At 45.5% G+C, this 20305-nt stretch overlaps 1 pseudogene; it reads right to left on the bottom strand.

The window, feature by feature from the left end:
* Positions 1-978: 978 nt before the first annotated feature.
* On the bottom strand, positions 979-1162 carry LOC110566230 (metallothionein-2-like; annotated as a pseudogene).
* Between the last annotated feature and the right edge of the window lie 19143 nt (positions 1163-20305).

The following is a 20305-nucleotide window of genomic DNA, read 5'->3' as shown; positions in this document are numbered from 1 at the left end:
ATAAATGAGTAAGTTATGAGTTAGTTGGGGAATGAGTCAAAGCTTATGGCCTAGGCATTTTTTCAGGAATTATAATAAAGTCTCAGAGTTGTTATTTCAGGAGCTGGGGTGCTGGTGAAAAAGCTACGGTTGCAGAGTCCTGCACATATAGCACACCAGTGTAACTAAAACAAAATAAGTGAAATAATCTAGTCATCTTGCGTATGTATGCATTTTTGTGGTTTTATGATTTGCTCATACCATTGCACGTACTAGCAGTTTGTTCCTTTTATTGCCAGATAGGCCATTGTGTGAATACATAGTGATTTTTATCTGTTACGATAAACAGATAAACAACCTGCCTACAGTAAGGTTGGTGGCCTTTTTGTTTTGTTTTTTAAAGACAGGCTCTTTTTTTTTTTTTTTTTTTTTAAGATTTATTTATACAGTGTTCTGCCTGCACGTGTGGCTGTGTGCCAGAAGAAGGCTCGAGATCTCATTATAGATGGTTGTGAGCCACCATGTGGTTGCTGGGAATTGAATTCAGGACCTTTGAAAGAACAGCCAGTGTTAACCTCTGAGCCATCTCTCCAGCCCTAAAGACAGGTTCTTAATATCCCACAGCTTGATTTGTGCCAAACTGAGTTTTCATGTTCCTGGCCCCAGCTCTTAAGTTCTGGAATTACAGACATACATACACTATGAGACAAGTTCATACTGGTAACTAAAGCCATATCTTTCCACTGACAGCTAAATCTTCACTTCCAGTTAGTTTAACTTCCAGTTTTCAACATTCTTCCCACCGATCTGTAAGAGCTCCAGGTCTTGTTTCTTGTTGATATTTTAAAAAAAATTTTTTTAAGTCAAATCAACTATTTTATTGTCAGTTACATGCTGTATAGAAAGGTGTGAAGGACTGGTCAGGGTTGTTAAAAAAATAAAAAAGACTAGCTTTCAAGCCATTGTTCTGTTTACCTGCAGTTATGGGGACGCTGGACTTCAGGCATAGCGGCTGCACTTGTCAGAAGCGTCTGTGCAGATGTAGCCCTAGGAGCACTTCACACAGCCCATGGTGCAGCAGGAGCAGCAGCTTTTCTTGCAGGGGGTGCATTTGTACTCTGCATTTGCAGGAGCCAGTGCAGGAGCAGGTTCCATCTGTGGCACATGAGCAATTTGGGACCATGGCAAGTGGAGGTGGTGGTTGAAGACCACTGAGAGACTGGTTGCATTGAGTGCTAGGAGGAGGCTTAATGATCTTTTTAATTTTTTTTTTTTTTTTTTTTTTTTTTTTTTGCACTTGTACTGTGTGGGTGAAAGGCAGAGCGTGCATGCCACTGTGTATCCCTGGAGATCAGTTCTCTTTCTCTGTGGATTGGGGATGGAACTCCAGTGACACAGCAGATGTCTTTTAACCTGCTGAGCCGCCTGCAAGTTCTGCACTTCTTTAACTTAGCCACTCCGTGGAGTTTTGTATCTTAGAATTTTTTTAAAAGAAGTTTATATGTGTGGAGTTTTTAGCCTGCGTGTATATCTGGGCACCATGTGTACAGGAGATCAGAAGAGACCTTGGACCTCCTGGAACTGGTTATATTTGTAAAGTCCCATGTACCTGCTGAGAATCAAACCTGGGGCCTCCACCAGAGTAGGCAGTGCTCTTAACTGCTTAGCCATCTCTCCAGCCTTTGGTATCTCATGGCTTTAATATGCATTTTGCAGATTATTGATGTACACATTGTTATATACATCTTAGTCATTCTTGTAGAGTTTTGATGTATCTGTCTTGCTCATTTAACAAAATTAATCTATTAAATTAGGTGTGGTGGGATACACTTGTAATCCCAGCACTTGGCAGGTTTATCAAGAGCTTCAGGGTCATCCTGAGCTACATTAGCCCTTGTCACAAAGTTCATTAGACAGGATCTCTAAAGAAATATAGGCCGTGTGTGTGTGTGTGTGTGTGTGTGTGTATGTGTGTGTATGTGTGTGTGTGTGTGCGCGCGCGCGCGCGCGCGCGCGCGCCTTCTTGCATCTATGCATGCCTGTCACTGGCAAAAGCTGGAGAATCAATACAGCTGGTGATGCAGTGTGAAGGCCTATGACCCAGCAGTGTAGAACTTAGTCTGAAAGTCTGAGAACCCAGAACACTGAATGCAGGGGAAACAAAGGTCCCTTCTAAGCTCCTAAATGAAGAGAACAGAAAGCCTATGTTCAAATAAAAAATTATACATGAATATTTAACAGCAGAATTACTCACAGTAACTAAAAAGGGGGAAAAAGCCAGGCCTAGTGATGCATGTCTTTAATTCCTTGAACTTGGGAGGCAGAGGCAGGCAGATCTCTTTGAGTTCAAGGCCATGTTGGTCTACATAGCAAGTTCCAAACCAGCCAAGGTACATACTGAGACTTGCCACAAAATACACAATAAAAAGATAACCCAAATTTCATTTATCACTTGGTGTATGAAATGTGATACAGCTGCACAGTGGAATATTATCAACAAAAAAGAAATGTAATAGCAAATGTGTGTCTTAGTCATCTTTCTTTTGCTGTGACAAAACACCATGATCAATTTATAAAAAAAAAAAATAATAACCCAACCCTATAATTGGGCGTCTGTGTACCTATTTCCTTCAATATTGAAACATTCTATCTTTCAGGGAAACTCCTTAAATAGGAAGATAAACTCAAAGTAGCTTCAGGAATTCCCTAAACTGACCAGATTCACTAGATCCCGCCTTCTCAGAGTTATCAATGAAGACTGTTGACAATCATTCTCAGATAAGCCAAGCTGCCTGTAAGAGTATTAGACCAACCGATTCCCTTGGAAAGTGCTGTCCAACCTGTTGAGCTGCCTGCAGGCTGTTTAGTGTGCTCCAGGCTCCCGGCTTTGGTAGGTTGTCACCCTGCTGGGGTGGACTTTGGTGCAGCTGTCTTTGAGTCATTTCTGCTCCTTTAATTAGTCTCTTACCTATATTCCTATAAGTATCCCCAATAAAAGCCATGGTTCACCAAGTTGGACTTTGGTGTTATCTGCACGTTGATCTGTCACAGGTTTCCTTTCTGGGTGTGAGTAGATGTGTGTGTAACCGTATCCCCAGGAAAAGTATGTCACACTACATGGGCTTATGGTTTAAGAGGCCTAGAGTCCAAGATGGTAGAAGGAACAGCTGAGGACTCACATCTTGATCCATAAGCAGCAGCCACAGAGACACTGGGAACAGTAAGAGTCTTTTGAAACTTCAAAGCCTACCTTCAGTGGCACCTGTTTTAACAAGGCCACACTTCTTAATCCTTCCTAGACAGTTCCAACTATGGACCAGGTATTCGAACATGAGCCTCTGGGGACCATTCTCATGCAAAGTCTCTTTAGCTGAGCCTCCGGTCACGTTCGTGGTTTGGATGGGAAATGTACACCATGAGCTTGGGCATTTTAACTACTCGGTCCACAGATGGTGGTGCTGCTTGAGGAGGTGGTGCAGCCTTGCTGGAAGCAGGACATCGGTAAGGCAGCATTCAACATCATAACCTCGCCACACTTACAGTGCACTCTGCCACAGGCTTGCTGTTGACGACAGGGTGTCTCAGCCTGCTGCTTCAGCCATGCCCGCCCCATGAGACTTATCCCTTTGCAGTCATAAGCTAAATAAACTCTCCCATCAATTGCTCTTGGTCATGGTGTTGATCGCATAGCACCGTGAGAAAGTAGCTGATGAGATCACTCACAGAATACCCAAAGAAACCATCTCCGAGTTCCCAGTCCGTGGTCATTTGACTTTATTACTTCTGAGCCTGTGATGCCTGGCAAAGTGGCTCACCTCATAGCAGATGGGGATGCAGGCCAGGACAATGTTCAACTTCCACTCTCTTTACCCCCAAAGATCTCTCTCAAACTGAACCTGTCAGTGGGCTAGTCAAGTTTCATGAGCCAATCCCCTCCCCAACATCTGACTTCTGAATATTGTCTTACTGGGGACCAAGCTTTTAATTTGTGAGCCATTAAGGCGTTCCAGATCTAGAGTATAACCTGCTACAATATGGGCAAAGCTTCATTTTAAGTTTAAAAAAAAAAAAAAAAGGCAACTACAAGAAAGCAGCTTTCAAGACTGAGCCTTGCTGATGGGATTGGTACCCATGTTAGATCAGTCCCTTCTCAAGAACCAGAGTGATTCCTGGGGGTAGATGTCAGCAGTAGAATGGGTGCTTAGCATGTGCACAGGCCTGAATTCTATCTCAAAACAAACAAACCAAAAACAAAAGAAAAAGCAAAAAAAAAAAAAATCACAAAATACAGAACCTTGAAGCCTGACAGAGGTGTCGAAGTACATACTGGAGGAAACCCTGGGAAACAGAACTGTGGGCTTTGTTGCTGTTTAGATTTTGGCTTTTTTTTTTTTTTTTTTTGCATTTGTAATTTTAAAATATTTTATTATTTTTAAGTGTGTGTGTGTGTGTAAAGTCTAGAGGTCAGCTTCAGGTATCTTCCTTAGTCTATCTCCATTTTTTTTTTTTTTTTTTTTTTTTTTTTTTTGCCTCTGTGTAGCCCTGGCTGTTGTCTTGGAACTCATTCTGTTGACCAGGCTGACCTTGAACTCAGAGACCCAGCTGCCTCTGCTGAGTGCTAGGATTAAGGGCATGAGCCACCACTGCCTAAATCCACTTTAGTTTTGAAATGGAGTCTCTTGCCTGAGAACTCACCCATTTGGCTAGACTGGTTGGCTAGCAACCCCAGGGGACCCTTGCTACCTCCCGGGCTCGAAGATTACCAGTGCACACCACCACCACCTCTAAGTTTTACATGGGTCCTGGGATTGAACTTGGGTCCTGATGTTTGTGGGACAAGAACTTTACAGACTGAACTTTCTCCTGGGCCCTGACTTAAAAAAAAATTTTTTTTCCAGACAAGGTTTCTCTGTGTAACCCTGGCTTTCCTAGAACTCACTTTGCAGACCAGCCTGGCCTCTAACTCACAGAGATCCCCCTTCCTCTGCCTCCCCAGTGCTGGGATAAAAGGCATGAGCCACTACTACTTGGCAATTAAAAAGTTTTTAATAAAATTGATTTTGTTCCTCTCTTTGCTTCTTTCTTATTAGAGTTCCTGATGTTTTGGTGTGATGGGGTGGGAAGTGGCACATACTTGTGTGTATACAGGTGCATGCAGACACCAGAGGATGAGTACTTGCTTTCGTTACTCTCTGCCTGCTTCCTTTAAGGCAGGGTCTCTCACTGAACTGGAAGCTAGCCGTTTTGGCTAGACTGGCTGGTCGGGGAGCTCCCAGGATCCCCCAGCACTGGGCATTTAGGCAGACAGCACCATGCCATGAAAGGAAATGATTTCCCCAAAAGATAGATGTATTTGGCTTTGATGAAGTAGAAGGAGAAACACAAAAGCAGCTACACGCTGCATCTGCCGGCACACCTCTCATCACGTTGCCTTGGTCTTGTTTCCTGCTCTTTTGAGAAGAGCTTCTGTAACTCAGGAGGACCCCAAACACGTGGCAGTCCTCCTGCCTCAGCCTCACAAGTGGAAGGATTCATACGCATGAGCCATCATGCCTGTCACTCCATAGTAAAAATTTTTTCTGTAACCTTTCTTATTTATTGATTTTGAATGCTCTTATATGCATGTACATCTGCATGCCAAAAGGAGGGCAGTAGAGGGTATAGATGGCTGGGGAGCCACCATGTGGAATTGAACTCAGGTCCTCTGGAAGAGCAGACAGGGCTCTTAGCCACTGAGCCATCTGTCCAGGCCCCTTCTGTAACCTTTCAAGGGGTCAGTTGCAGGTGTAGCGCAGTGGTAGAGTGTTTGCCTAGCATGGTGGGGCACTGGCTTGAGCCCAAGCACCTCAAAAAAGGGGGATGGAGTGAAGCCTCTTGGTGCTTCTAAGTTCCATTTGGTCTGGCCCTGATATTCCTCCTGCTGCTGCTGAGAACTTTAGGGGGGCTTTTGGCTCTGTCCTGTAGCATGTAGGAGACTGACCACAGCAGGGAGCAAAACTGACTGGAAGGGGAAATGAGGAAATAGTGAGAGGAGGTTGCTGGAAATGCAAAAAACAAAACTCAAGAGCAAGCAAGTATGAGAGAAGTCACTGTGAGGTTCCGAGTCTATGTAGGCCACAAGGCATGGGACCAGAAAGCTGGAGAATTAAAATGTCGTGTTTTATGGGGTTTTGTTGTTTTATGGGGTTTTGTTGTCTCTCTATGTAGCCTTGGCTGGCCTGGAGCTGACTATGTACACCAGGCTGGCCTTAAATTTACAGATCTGCCTGCCTCTGCCTTTAGAGTACGGTATTAAAGGCATGTACTACCGCGCCTGGCTATAAATGTATGTTTTTATACATTGGGCTGATGGGTAAAGTGTTTCTATTGTTTTATATCTGATACAACAAAAACTAGTATCTTCAAGTTATTCGTGTATTCAATACACGGTTACCAGGCACTGCCAGAGGAGGGGGTGGGGTGAGAGGACACGAGGAGACGTTGAAGCTGCAAGTGGCAAGCCCATCCTCTATTGAGGAAGGACGGCGATGTGACAAGGGCTGGGTGGAGAGGGAGAAGAGGCACAGATCGAAAAACAACAGCCATCATTTGGAATAGTGGGCTCAGAACCAGTGTCAGGAAGGACACGTCAGACCTGGAGCAGGGAACTTGGGTCAGTCCTCATGTAAAGGAGCCCCAGTGGAGGGGAACTGGTCATGTTTCCGGCCCCTTCCATGGAGTTAATAGAATGTACAGGGTCCAGTGTGGGGCTGGGGCTGGGGCTGGAATCACGGTTGCTGGCAAGGTCCCTTCCACCCAGCAGAAGGTAAGAGGCGGTCCAGAAAGAAACTGCTGACACCGGGCGCCAGCAGGCCTGCTGACTCAGGCCAATCCAAACCCTAGTCACCCCTTGGTGCGGGAGTCTTCACAGCAGCTGCTGGAGCAGGACCAGGCTTACCAGTTGCCTTTCACGTCACTTGCCAAGCCAGTGCTCACTAATCCTCTATCCTCATGGCTTCCCTTGTGCCCCTCAACCCAGTGCCAGGCAGACGAATAAACGAGAGTGCATTCTTTGGCATTTTCTCCTGGGGTAAGCATAGTTAGTTAAAGATGTAGGCCCCAGTAAATTTTCATTTTCGCGCAGCCCCAAGGCCAGAAGTTATCTTAATATAATTGAGTCTGTGGGACGTTTGGGTGACGCTTAGAAACAGGGAAACCAACACTGTGCTTCTCGACACATAGACACATCAAGTAAGATGATGCCTGAGGGTAAATGAGAGCACAGGTCAAGACACTGCTTGCCTCCACAGGGAGCGAGACACCTCTGATTGTGTTTGCATTGTAGTCTGGGTAAGAAGCAGAGAGGTTCTCCTATGCGCTGTACGCTGCTGTGTGCCTGAAACATTTAATGACACTGCTTTGTCACAGAAGACCTTATCTCACTCTTTCTGTAGGCTTACTGAGGTACAATGTACACAGGATAAAATGAGGTAAGTCAGGCCGGGAGGTGAAACAGAGTGGCAGAGGGCCTGTTCAACGCAGCTGAAGCCTGCTTTCCAGCTACAGTACGAGAATGACTAACCACACAAACATCTCTAAAACGTGGAACATCAGCTAAAAGTTATTTCTACATCTGGTCTGAACGCTCTCATCATAAACAACTATCTCACTGGAATTAAACAATTGTGCAGGTAAGTAGAACCGTGGTCCTCCAGAAAGAGAGGCAGGCAGGGTGACCCGTGAGTGCAGATCTCCTCCAGCGTCTGGACGATGAGGGCAGAGCCATGCTCTGAGCACATCAGATTCCCAGGATTAAGAAAGAGGCCATATTTAGGGTCCCTGGGCTCTCTAGAACTTGTGGGGCAGGTAATGAATTAAGGGTTTTATTTCTACAATCATTCATAAATAGCTTAAAAGTAAGTCTTGGGACTGGAGAGATGACTCAGAGGTTAAGAGCACTGGCTGCTCTTCCAAAGGTCTTGAGTTCAATTCCCAACAAGCACATGGTGACTCACAAACATCTATAATAAGATCTGGTGCTCTCTTAGGAGTGGAGGCATACATACAGACATTATAAATCTTTTTAAAAAAGTAAGCCTCAAAATGTACAGTAATTCCAGTTCCTAAGAAAATGTCTTTCTTTCTTTCTTTCTTTCTTTCTTTCTTTCTTTCTTTCTTTCTTTCTTCCTTTCTTTCCTTCCTTCTTTCTTTCCTTCTTTCTTTCCTTCTTTCTCTCCTTCTTCCTTCCTTCCTTCCTTTCCTTCTTTCCTTTTGTGTGTGTGTGGGACAGGGTTTCTCTGTGTAGCCTTGGCTGTCTTAGAACTCACTCTGTAGACCAGGCTGGCCTTGAACTCACAGCGATCCACCTGCCTCTGCCTCCCTGAGTGCTGGGATCACAGGCATTCACAACTGAGACAGCTAACGGCGGCAGGGTGGCATGTGCCTCTAATTTAGCTATGTCTGAGACTGAGGCACAATGATCTCTTGAGCCCAGGAGTTCAGCACTAGCCTGTGCTCATATGGCTCTGTACCAAAAACTTTAAATAGGCTGATATTTTCTTTTTAAATTATTATTTAGATTAAAAAAAAAAAACGAGCTGGAGTATGGCTCAGTCGTTGAGAGTGATTGCTGCTCTTACAGAGGCCCCAAGTTTGGTTCCCAGCACCCACACTGGGGCAGCTCAGAACTCCTATAACTCCAGTTATCCTGCCCTTTCTCAGTACCTGCACTTACCCCACACACACCAACATGCACATACATAGACTAAAAATAAAAGAAACCTTAAAGAATAAAACAAGCAGGCTCAGTTGGTTAAGAACACTGTTACTCATGTAGAGGATCTGGCTTGGTTCTCAGCATCCACGTGGTGTCTCACGGCCACCTATAATGCCAGTTCTATCAAATTTGATGCCCACGTCTGACCTCCTCAGACACCAGGCCGGCAAAACACTCATACACACAAAATAAAGTCAATAAATCTTTACTAAAAATAAGCAAGAGCAGCCAGGAGCTGGTGGCACTCGTCTTTAGTCCCAGCACTCAAGAGGCAGAGGCAGACAGATCTCTGGGAGTTCAAGGCCAGCCTTGTCTACAGAGTTAGTTCCAGGAGAACCAGGACTACACAGAGAAGCCCTGTCTTGACAAAACAAAACAAAACAAAACAAAACAAAACAACATACAAACAAACAGCAATAAAAGGAAATCTTTGATATAAAAATCTAACATATAATTTAAAAATTCTAGATATGAGAAGAAGGGAGTATGATCTATAGCCAAGAAGAAAATCCCTCAATAGAAACATGATAAAATGATGGAGGGCTTGGGATGTGCCTCAGGCTGCATACAGAGTCCTGGGTTCTACCCCTAGCACCACACAAGCCAGCTGTGGTACAGAAGTTTGCATGTCTGGCACTCTGAAGGTGGAGTAAGAATGGTCAGATGGGCATTCAAGGTTAGGGTCATTCTTAGTCACACAGTAAGATCAAAGGCTCGTCTGGCCTAGAGACCCTGTGCTAACACCGTAGAAACCTACTATTCTAGTCACATTTAGCTCTTCTAAGGAAAAGACAAATATTGTGAGAGATAATTGAAAGATCAAAAATATTAAAAAAAAAAACTAAATGGAACTCTGAGCAGCCAAAACTGAGATGCATTCATTAAAGATTTCACCAGATAGCTTTGACATAACACAAAGCACACAAGAAAATCAGTGAACAAACATACGGCCTTCAATCCAAAATGACTAAAAGCGTGAATTGCTTCTATTGCTCTGAGGAGACATTATGACCAAGGCAACTCTTTTTTTGTTTTGTTTTTGTTTTTTGAGACAAGTTTCTCTGTGTAGCCTTGCCTGTCCCAGAACATGCATTGTAGACCGGGCTGGCCTCAAACTCATAGAGATTTGCCTGCCTGTGCCTCCTGAGAGTTGGGATTACAGTTGTGCATAACCACAGGCCCAGCCTAGATAACACTCATAAAAGATGGCATACTGTTCAGCAATTAAAAACAAGGAAATCATGAAATTTGCAGGCAAATGGTGGGAACAAGAAAAGATCATCCTGAGTGAGGTAACCCAGAAGCAGAAAGACACACTTGGTATATACTCACTTATAAGTGGATATTAGCCATATAATATAGGATAAACACACTAAGATCTATAGTCCTTGAGAAGCTAAACAAGGAGGACCCTAGGGAAGATGTTAATCCTCATCCAGATGGGCAAACAAGATAGACATGGGAAGCAGGAGAAGACAGGGAACAGGACAGGAGCCTTCCACAGAGGACCTCTGAAAGACTCTACCCAGCAGTGTATTGAAGCAGATACTGTGACTCATAGCCAAACTTTGGGCAGAGTGCAGGGAGTCTTATGGAAGAAGGGAGAGATAGAAAGACCTAGAGGGGACAGGAGCTTCACAAGGAGAGCAACAGAGGCAAAAAATTTGAGCCCAGGAGTCCTGCAGAGACTGATGAATCAATCAACCAAGGACCATGCACAGAGAGGACCTAGACCCCCTGCTCAGATGTAGCCCATGGGCAGCTTAGTTTTCATGGGGTTTACTAGAAAAGGGAGCAGGGGCAGTCACAGGCATGAATTTGGTTGCCTGCTCTTTGATCAATTCCCCCTGGTGAGGTGGTCCTACTAGGCCACAGAGAAAGAGGATCCAGACAGTCCTGATGAGACCTGATAGGCTAGGGTCAGATAAGGGGAGGAGGACTTCCCCTATCAGGGGACTAAGGGAGGGGCATAGCAGGGGGAAGAGGGTGGCGAGAAGGTGGGACGGGCAAGAGATGAGGGAGGGGCCTACAGCGGGATACAAAGTGAATAAATTGTTAAATAATAATAATAATAATAATAATAATAATAATAATAAAAGAAAATATGAAGAAAAAGAAGATGGCCTTTAATTGGGGCTTGCTTTCAGTTTCAGAGGGTCAGTCCATTATCATCATGGGAAGCAGAAAGGCATGGTACTGGAGCAGCAGCTGAGAGCTTCACATCCTGATGCTCAGGCAGGAAGCTGAGACAGACAGAGAGACAGAGATAATGGCCTGGCATGGATGTTTAAAACCTCAACCCCAGCTACACAACTCTTCCAACAGGGCCACACTCCCTATCCTTCCTAATCAGTCTACCAACTGCGGGCCAAGAAGTCAAATACAAGTCTGTGGGGCCATCCATCAGGTCAGCTGCTGCACCTGAGGTTCAGATCTGAGAGTGATAGGCGGGAAGCACGGAGAGAGGAAAGCGCTCAAATGATGGTCACAGCATGAGTGAACGCCAGCACCCCACCCCACTCCCCAATTTCCAAAGCATAAACCCACAAATCTGAGTGATTCCAGGAGCCCTACCAACGCAAAAGTAAAGTCAAACGTGCCAGGGACATGGGAGCCAGCTACTGAAGCCACAAGAAAAGAGATGAAAAGCAGCCAGGGGAAGAGACATACATCCTATCAAGGAAAAATAGCCTGTTACACCTCATCAGAAACAATATGAGTTAGAAACGTGCATGGAAAGTGACAATAAAAAAAAAATAAAACCTGGGGCTGGAGAGATGGTTCAGTGGTTAAGAGCATTGTCTGCTCTTCTAGAGGACCGGGGTTCAATTCCCAGCACCCACATGGCAGCTCACAACTATCTGTAACTCCAGCTCCAAGGGATCTGATACCTTCACACTGATGCACATAAAATAAAATAATTAAAACAAAACAAAACAAAACAAAAACCTGGGGCCGGACAGGTGGGTCATTGGTTAGTTCCCCCCCCCCATACACACACCAGAGGACCTGTATTTGGTAGTTCAAAACCTGTAACTCCAGCTCCAGGGAATCTGATGCTGTATTCTGACTTCCCTGGGTACCCAAACGTGTGTGTGTGTGTGTGTGTGCACACACACACACACACATACACACAAATAAAAACAAACAGCAAGATAGAAGGCTAAATGTACCCATGGAAAATTATTATGTTTGTCCCTTTATTTATTTATTTCGAGACAGGGTTTCTCTGTGTATCCCTGGCTGTCCCAGAACTCACTCTGTAGATCAGGCTGATCTTGAACTTGGTCTGCCTCAGCCTCCTGAGTGCAAAGTACAATGATCTATGTGTATGAAAGTAGAATGATGAAATATTATTTTGTATGCTCACTGAAAATTCAAGATATACTCATTAAATAAATGACAATTTGCAGGCATAAGGAAGGAAAACGCCATGCCACAGAAACACTAATCTTACAAAAACTTCTATAAACAACAATTCTTTTCAAAGCTGGAATATTTCATTATCTAAATATCAAACTACAGAAGAAACTCAACATCCAATAACATATTAAAGTAACTTCATAGATTTGATATGAACAACAGGCTTCAGGACAAAGAGATTACTGTGGACACAGAGACATGTTAGTAGGGTAAATGAGCTGGGCACAGTGGTGTGCGGCTGTCATCCCAGTGCTCAGGGAGGCAGAGGGAGTCCAGCCTGGTCTAAGGAAGTGAGTCCAGGTCAGCCAAGGCTACACGGAGAAACCCTGTCTCAAACAAACAAGAAGCCAGCTTGTGTTGAAAACACAGTTAACTGAACACATGAAGTATGATGACAGAGCTTTAACATACACAAAAGAGAACTGACAAATGAAAGGAGAAATGAAATTCTGCAGTTATAGCCCAGACTACAAAAATGAGGAGCTCAGCGGCTACGGGTGCTTACCATGGAAGCCTGATGACCTGGTCTGATCTCTAGCACCCACCATTTTTGTTGTTGTTGTTGTTATTGAAATGGATGTATTGTGGTCAGTTTTGGTGTTTCTTGTGTTCCCCATGGTAGTTTGTGTTTTGTTTTTTTAAAAAAAGTTTTTTATTTTTATCTTATGTGCATTGGTGTTTTGCCTACATGTATGTCTATGTGGGAGCCTCAGATCTTGACGCTCCAGACAGTTGTGAGCTGCCACGTAGTTGCTGAGAATTGAACCAGGGCCCTCTGGAAGAGCAGCCAGTGCTCTTAACCCCTAGCCCTCTCTCCAGCCCTATCATTTTGAGGTTTAATAATTATGTCTTGTTGGCCATTGTGGTCTTTTAGGACTTTGCTTCAGGCTTTTGTCCTTCACAGTTTCCATGGAGTAATCAGCTGTTATTCTGACGGGGTTTCCTTTGATGTGATTTGTGGGGTTTTTTTCCCTTACATCTGTCATCTGTCAATATGCTTCCTTCTCTCTGTATACTTGGTGTTTTTACTTTGACATACCATGGGGATTTTTTTTTATATATATATATATACTATTCTGCCTGCATGTGTGGCTGCCGGCCAGAAGAGGGGACACCAGATCTCATTATAAATGGTTCTGAGCCACCATGTGGTTGCTGGGACTTGAACTCAGGACCTTTGGAAGAGCAGTTAAGAACCTCTGAGCCATCTCTCCAGCCCACCATGGAGATTTTCTTTTCTGGTCTTTTCTATTTGGTGGACTGTGTGTTTCTTGTATCTGTATGGGTGTGTCTTTTCTTAGTTTGGAGAAGCTTTCTTCTATTTTTTAATTGAAAATCAGGTCTATGCCATTGACTTGAGACTCTTGTTCCTTATCTATGCCTGTAATTAGAAGGTTTTGTCTTTTTACGGTGTCTGCAGTTTTTGTGTTTCTTTCTTGTTTTCGTTTGAGTTTCGTATTTCCTGTTTATTTGGTCTAGATCGTCTACTTTATCTCCAAGTCCTTAGAGCCTACCTTATGCTGGATCCATTCTATTATTAAGGTTTCCCTTTGAGTTTTTTAGTTGGGCTACTGGGTTTGGGGGGGTCTCCATTTTCATTTTCGGCTTGAGTTTTCCTCAATGTCTCTATTTCTTTATTAAATTCCATTCTCAGTTTCAGTACTGTCCTTGTCATTTCCATGAGCTTTATGTTTGTGTTTCCTTTACAGATATTTTTAGATTTATTTCATGAGGGTCTCTTCCGCATGTATCTGCATGCCCCATGTGTGTGCTCGGCCTCTGAAATCCGAAGAGGGTGTTGGATTCTGTGCAACAGGAAGGACGAGTGTGAGCTACAGTGTGGGTGCTGTGAATGTAGCCCAGGTCCTCTGAAGAGCACCAACTGCTTGTAACTCCCGAGCTGTCCTCCTGCCCCTGTTTGTGTCATCTTGGGCATCACTCAGGTGTCTATTCTCCTCAGATTCTTCCTCTTTAATTTCATTGATCCGTTTTGTCTCGTTTTTGTTGTTGTTGTTGTTCGTTGTTTTTGTTTTTGTTTTCCAAGAGATGGGGCTCCTCTGTGTAGCTTGGCTGTCCTGGAACTCACTCTGTAGACCAGGCTGGCCACATTGACCAGGCTGGCCACAGACTCGGAGATCCACCTGACTGCCTCCCGAGTGCTGGGACTGAAGGCGTGTGCCACCATGCCTAGGTCTTTATGTCATCTTTAAACTTCTTGAATTCTTTGCTGAAGCTTGCGACTGTTCTTGGAAATTTGATGTCCTCAGCTTCATCTAGGTGATTCTCATTGGTAAACATTTCTACCGGACTGATAGGGTTTGGAGAGGAGACCCTAGTCTGATTCTTCCTGTTTGTATTTTTACCATGAGATCCGGGCACGCGGGTTTCTTTTGTTAGTTCTGTGTCTGGTATAAACAGAGCTGGTTTGGCCAAAAAGAGGCAGGAAGCAGCCTAGGTGGAGCGGAGTCAGGTGAATGTAGAAAATGGCTGGTTATGCAGGCCCTGGTTCAACCCTGCAGTGTGTGGGTAGACCTGGCTGGATGGAGAGGTTGATGATAGCTTGGCAGGGACGGCAAGACTGTGCTGGAAGGCCAGATGTGGGGCCCGGACTACATCTGGTGGGTTGGGCAGGGTTAAGGCAGACTCGCCAGGTCAGACCCTGCAGAGGGCTGGGCAGGATTTGGCTGGCTGGGAGGTTGTCTTGTTAAATATCAGTGAACCCTTGGATCACCTCATGCACAATATTTGTTCACATTTATTTCGTCATTTTGACAGAAATATTTGCCTATTTCACTTTCCTATTTATTTTCTGGTAGTTTCATTCAGCAGGTTTTCCTAGAATATAGATTTGTATTAGAGTTTTTAAAAAGGTAGATGCAGGCTAGAGAGATAGCTCAGCAATTGCAGAGGACCTGAGTTTCGTTCCCAGTGCCCACATCAGTTGGCCCCTAGCTCCCTGTAAATCCAGATCCAGGGTTAGCCTAGTGCCTCTAGCCTCTGAGGACACATGTATTCCTGTGCATACACCTATATGCAACTGCACACAATAAAAACAAGTATTTGAGATGGCTCAGAGGTCATGAGTTCAATTCCCAGCAACCACATGGTGGCTCACAACCATCTATAATTAGATCTGGTGCCTCTTCTGGCGTGCAGGTGTACATGCAGACAGAACATTGTATACATAAAAAAATAAATAAATCTAAAATAAACAAATAAATGCTATTAAAAAAACAAAAACAAAAGTATTTATTTTAAAATGTGGGTGGAACTAGAAAGAAAGCTCCGTCAGTAAAGTGCTTGCTTTGCAAGAAGGTGGCCCTGAGTTCTGATCCTTAGCACCCATGGGAAGAGCCAGGCAGTGTGTGCCCACGATCTCAGCCCTGGGGACGCGGAAACAGGAGGATCCCTGGAGCTCGAAGATCATTCAGTGTAGCTGAACTGATGAGCTTCAAGTTGAGTGGGAGAGCCTGTCTCAGAAAGTTAAGGTAGAAGCCTGTCTTAGGGTTGCATCGCCGTCAAGAGGCACCATGACCAAGACAGCTCTTGCAGAGGAAAGCATTTCACTGGGGCTGGCTTACGGTTTCAGAGGTTTAGTCTATTATCGGCATGGCGGGAAGCATGGCAGCGTGCAGACAGACATGGTGCTGGAGGAGGAGCCGAGAGTTCCACATCTGGATCCAAAGGCGGCCAGGAGGAGACTGCTCCATACTGGACAGAGCTTGAGCGCTGGGAGACCTCAAAGCCCAGCCCCACACGACGTCTATTCCAACAAGGCCACGCCTCCTCCAACAAAGCCACTCCCCATGGGCCAAGCATTCAAAAACACGAGTCTATGGGGCCAAACCTATTCAAAGCACCACAAAGCTAGTTGGCTGTGGTGCACGTCTTTAATTCCAGCACTTGGGAGCCAAAGGCAGGCAGATCTGAGTTTGAGGCCATCCTGGTCTGCAGAATGAGTTTCAGGACAGCTGAGGCTACACAGAGAAACCCTGTCTCAAAGATAAAGTAAAGTAAAATAAAACAAAATAAATAAGCTAAGGTAGAGAGAGATCCGTAAATGCACAGAATAACAACCTCTGACACCCAGAAGCATGTACACCTGCATGTACATGAGCATTTAAAGGGTAAAAGACAGGACACAGGAGAAGATGCTTCCTTGTGTCCAAATTCCCACCCAAAATGAGGATGCCGGACCACAAAAGAAGATTCTTAAAGGCCGTAAGAACTAAACTGTGTGGTATTTAATAACTTCTATATATAGTTATTATATAGTTGATTAAAAGGACTATGACCTTGCTGGGTACAGAGGCCGAGGCCTTCAGTGGGAGCAGGCAGAGGCAGGCGCGTCTCTGAGTGCCAGCCCAGCCAGCGCTACCGAGAGACGCCCTCTCAGAACAGAAACCCTGACCTCACTTCTGGGAAACAAGAGTTGTGGGAGCAGGAACAGCAGAACAATAGTCGGCCCAGGCTAACTCAGTGGTTCTCGGGTCACGGACCCTCTGGGATCACATGTCAGATATCCTGTATCTCAGCTGTATATATTATATGACTATGTTACCTTCAGGATGGTAGCCAAGTTACAGTTATGAAGGAGCAAGGAAATAATTTTACAGTCGGGGGTCACCACAACATGAGTTGTGTTAAAGGATCGCAGCGTCAGAAAGGTTGAGACCCATGGAATTAAATCATGGTTCCCCGGAGCTCACACCAGGTACACACAGGCTATGAGGGCCTTTGAGCTCTAGTTTGTTGTTTTGTTGTTTTTTTTGAGACAGGGTTTCTCTGTGTATCAGCCCAGGCTGTCCTGGATTCGATTTGTAGACCAGGCTGGCCTTGAACTGGTCCACCTGTCTCTGCCTCCTAAGTGCTGGGATTATAGGTGTGTGCCACCATGCCCAGCTGAACTCCAGTCTTAGAGGGGTGTGTGTGTGTGTGTGTGTGTGTGTGTGTGAACCACATCCTTGCATAGACAGCTTGACCTGACTGCGGAGCTGAAGGCGTTAAGTCGCACACAGGCACACGGATGAGCTGCAGTCGGGCGAACTGGGCTCTCAGACGGCGATGCCCCAGCACCCTGGGGCCTCAGCATTTTATTATATTCGGCTGACCCGAGAGGCAGGGTGATGGCATACAGCTGAACAAGGAGGCGGGGTTATGGTACACAGCTGGATCAAAAGGGTTTGGCCAATCACGGGAGGCGCTGTCTCTGGAGGGACCTTAAGTAGGCAGTCAAGAGCAAAAGCTGCGCTGGACGCGCTCTGCACGCGCCAGTGTAGCCATTTCCCTCTGTGTTTTACCCGGGGGCAGAAAGCTTTGCCATTTTTCCAGTGGGTCTGGCGCTCTGGGGTTCGTGACACACGTTCACTTGGGATTTCGTTGACTCAGCGCTAACTCTCCTCCCCACCTCTCCCCTCTTACTTCTTAGTGTTCAGGATGGGCATACTTAGGGCAGGAGCCCGTCACTGCAGTGCAGGATAACGCACTGGGAAGATCAGGGAGAGCATAGCAGCCCCTGTGCCCAGCAGAACCCAAAGGAAAGTTTCAGCACGCTAAAGGGACTGAGGCTTTGGAGTTCATTATGACCCGGTGGGAGCAGGAGAAACCAGTCTGATCCTACGCTTTTTTTTTTTTTTTTTTTAGGATTTGGGGACAGAGTCGGGCCAGGTCTGTGCTATCATTATTGTGTGTGTGTGTGTGGGGGGGAGCATCCAGGAGGCGGGTGCCATTGTTTCCCCAGTTAAGCCTGTCTAAATGGCAGGGCTATAGCCCACCCCACATAGTTGAATAGGAGCTCACTGGGACTCCAGGTGATTGACAGGTTTTACCTGTGTGGATACAATTTCCAGACACAAGCATTTAAAAGCCACCGACACCCCCTCCCCCAGCTCTGCACCTCCTGTCTGTGTGGGCTTGGCTCTGCGGCTTTCGGCTGTCTTCTCCGCCCCAGGTGTGATGCCGTGGCTGACTGCGGAAGCACCAGACCCCCCTTAGACACAGACCACTGCTGCACTAGCCTGGCCCCCAGGGTCCAGGCTGAGGCCCGCCTCACAGGCTGAGTGAGCCCTTCGTTCATGGGTGCATGTGTGTTTTCCCAAGTGAACGTGAAAGCAGTTAAGCTGAAAGCAAAGAATGGCCACATGGTTGGGTCCTTCTGCTATATATCCACCCCTCCAAGTTTCTTGCATTATTTATTTATTCTTCAAGGAGCCAAATTCACTGCCGCTTTCCTGGACATGCCTCCCAAAACACAGCCCAAGAACCAGGAAGGCTGCAGCACCTACGCTGTGCTTCTGTTTCCAAAACTCTTTCAGTGTACTAACGCGAAACTGTTTCTCTCTAGATTTTACTTCTCAACATTTACCTCTCTCTGGAGTCTATTTGCCTATGCTTAGATTTGGAACCCCCGTCACCTCTCTTTCTTTCATCGTGGTTGTTTTTATTTTTATTTTTTCTCTTCCCCTTACTTTTTCTTTTACCTGTATAAGCACGTTTCCCTCTGGCCTGTTCCCTTATCTAACCCACAAGATTCCCAGTAGCCGGTGTCCGCATTCTCGTCCCCAGTTAGGTGTCTGTTCAGGTGTTACTTGCTGTGTTCTCGGCCTCCTGGAGGGACTTGAGCTAACTGAGTGAGGGGATGAAGGAAAAAGACAGACTCGTAGAGACGCTGGAGCCAAGTGGGCTCTCTGATGGAAGGCCTGCCGCATCTTTATTGCATACAGTTGGCAGATACACAAGTAGGAAGGTTTACGGAATACAGCTGAATCAAGGAGGCAGGTCCTGCTAATTTCAGTAGGCCCAGTTTCTGTAAGGAAGCGCCCTTCAAGATCTGAAGGCCGGTGAGTTCTGTAGTCGGCATTGTCTGCACTCATTAGCAACATCCACAAGGGACAAGAATCCTTTGTCATTTCTCTTTGCACTTTACCCTGGGGGTTGGGAGAGGAAAGTGTTGCCACTTTCCCGTGGGTCTGAGGCTCTGGGGTCTTTGACATGGCCTTACTGATGCCGACAGCACACATTTACTCAAGGACTTCACATACTCAGAGGTTCCTCTGCTGCCCACATGTCTGTACATACACGTGCAGGCCGGAGGTCAAAGGTTGAGTGTCTTTCTCTAGTGGTCTACATTGTAGTTTTTGAGTCAGGGTCTCTCCCTGGCCCTGAATCTAGACTAATTTAGCTAGACAGGCTGATGAGCCAGCCCTGGGGATCCTTGTCTCTGCTTCTCCAGGACTGGGGGTATAGTCACATTGCTGTAATCCACTTTTTCCATGGGTACTGGGGAATCAGATTTAGGTGCTCATGCTTTCAATGCAACCATGTTCAACTTAAGCATCTACTTCCCCAGCCACTTAAGGTTTGGTGAGCTTAGAGTTCTCTATTGTATATAATATTCCGGCCCCTTAAGGAGCAGAATGTATTTCCATGTCCCCAAAGAAAGGCTTTCTTTTGGGTCTGCACACCAGGCTATCTTCTCTCTACTCTTCACTGTTCATCCCCTGCACTACATCTGACTCTCTTTCCCCGTCATAAGACTTTAGGCTTGGCGTTTGTGTTCCTTTCATTTCCTCCTCAGGAAACCACGTCCTCCTTCTGTAGCTATTTCCTTCCTCACTGGAGGCTCCTGTCACACCATGAAATGAAGTGGGTTGTATTACATCCAGAGTTTTACTTCATACCCTCCTCAGATAGTGAAGATCTTCAGCTCCCCCCTCCCCCATATTATAGTACCTAATGAAGGTTCACTGCTGGGCGTGAAGTCCACACCTGAGAGGCTAAGGCAGGAGGATTATCACGGGTTGGAGGGCAGCCTGAAACACAGTGTGATTCTATTCTTAAACCTCAGTTAACCATGATAATTCTACATGAAAGAATTTCATAACATACGGACTTAAAATCACAGTCACTTATTTCTTAGTATGTGTCTTCAGGTTGGCTGACATTTAAGCTTTAAGCAATTGTTAGATATGATTTAAACTTAAAGCTGTAGGTTGGGTCCGTGTTTGTTTATGTATTTCTCATTCCCTGGGCCACAGGTCACTCAAAATATACTGTTCTCAAAGCAAAGGACAGGAGGACAGGAGGACAGGAGAAAGAGCCCAGTTTTGCTTGCTTACTTCAAGCCTTTCCATTTTCTACACATGCTTC

The sequence above is a fragment of the Meriones unguiculatus genome, chromosome 17 (assembly GCF_030254825.1).
Source record: "Meriones unguiculatus strain TT.TT164.6M chromosome 17, Bangor_MerUng_6.1, whole genome shotgun sequence".
Classification (NCBI taxonomy): Eukaryota; Metazoa; Chordata; class Mammalia; order Rodentia; family Muridae; genus Meriones; species Meriones unguiculatus.
Note: the sequence above shows the minus strand (reverse complement) of the source record. Positions and strands in the feature narration are given on the sequence as shown.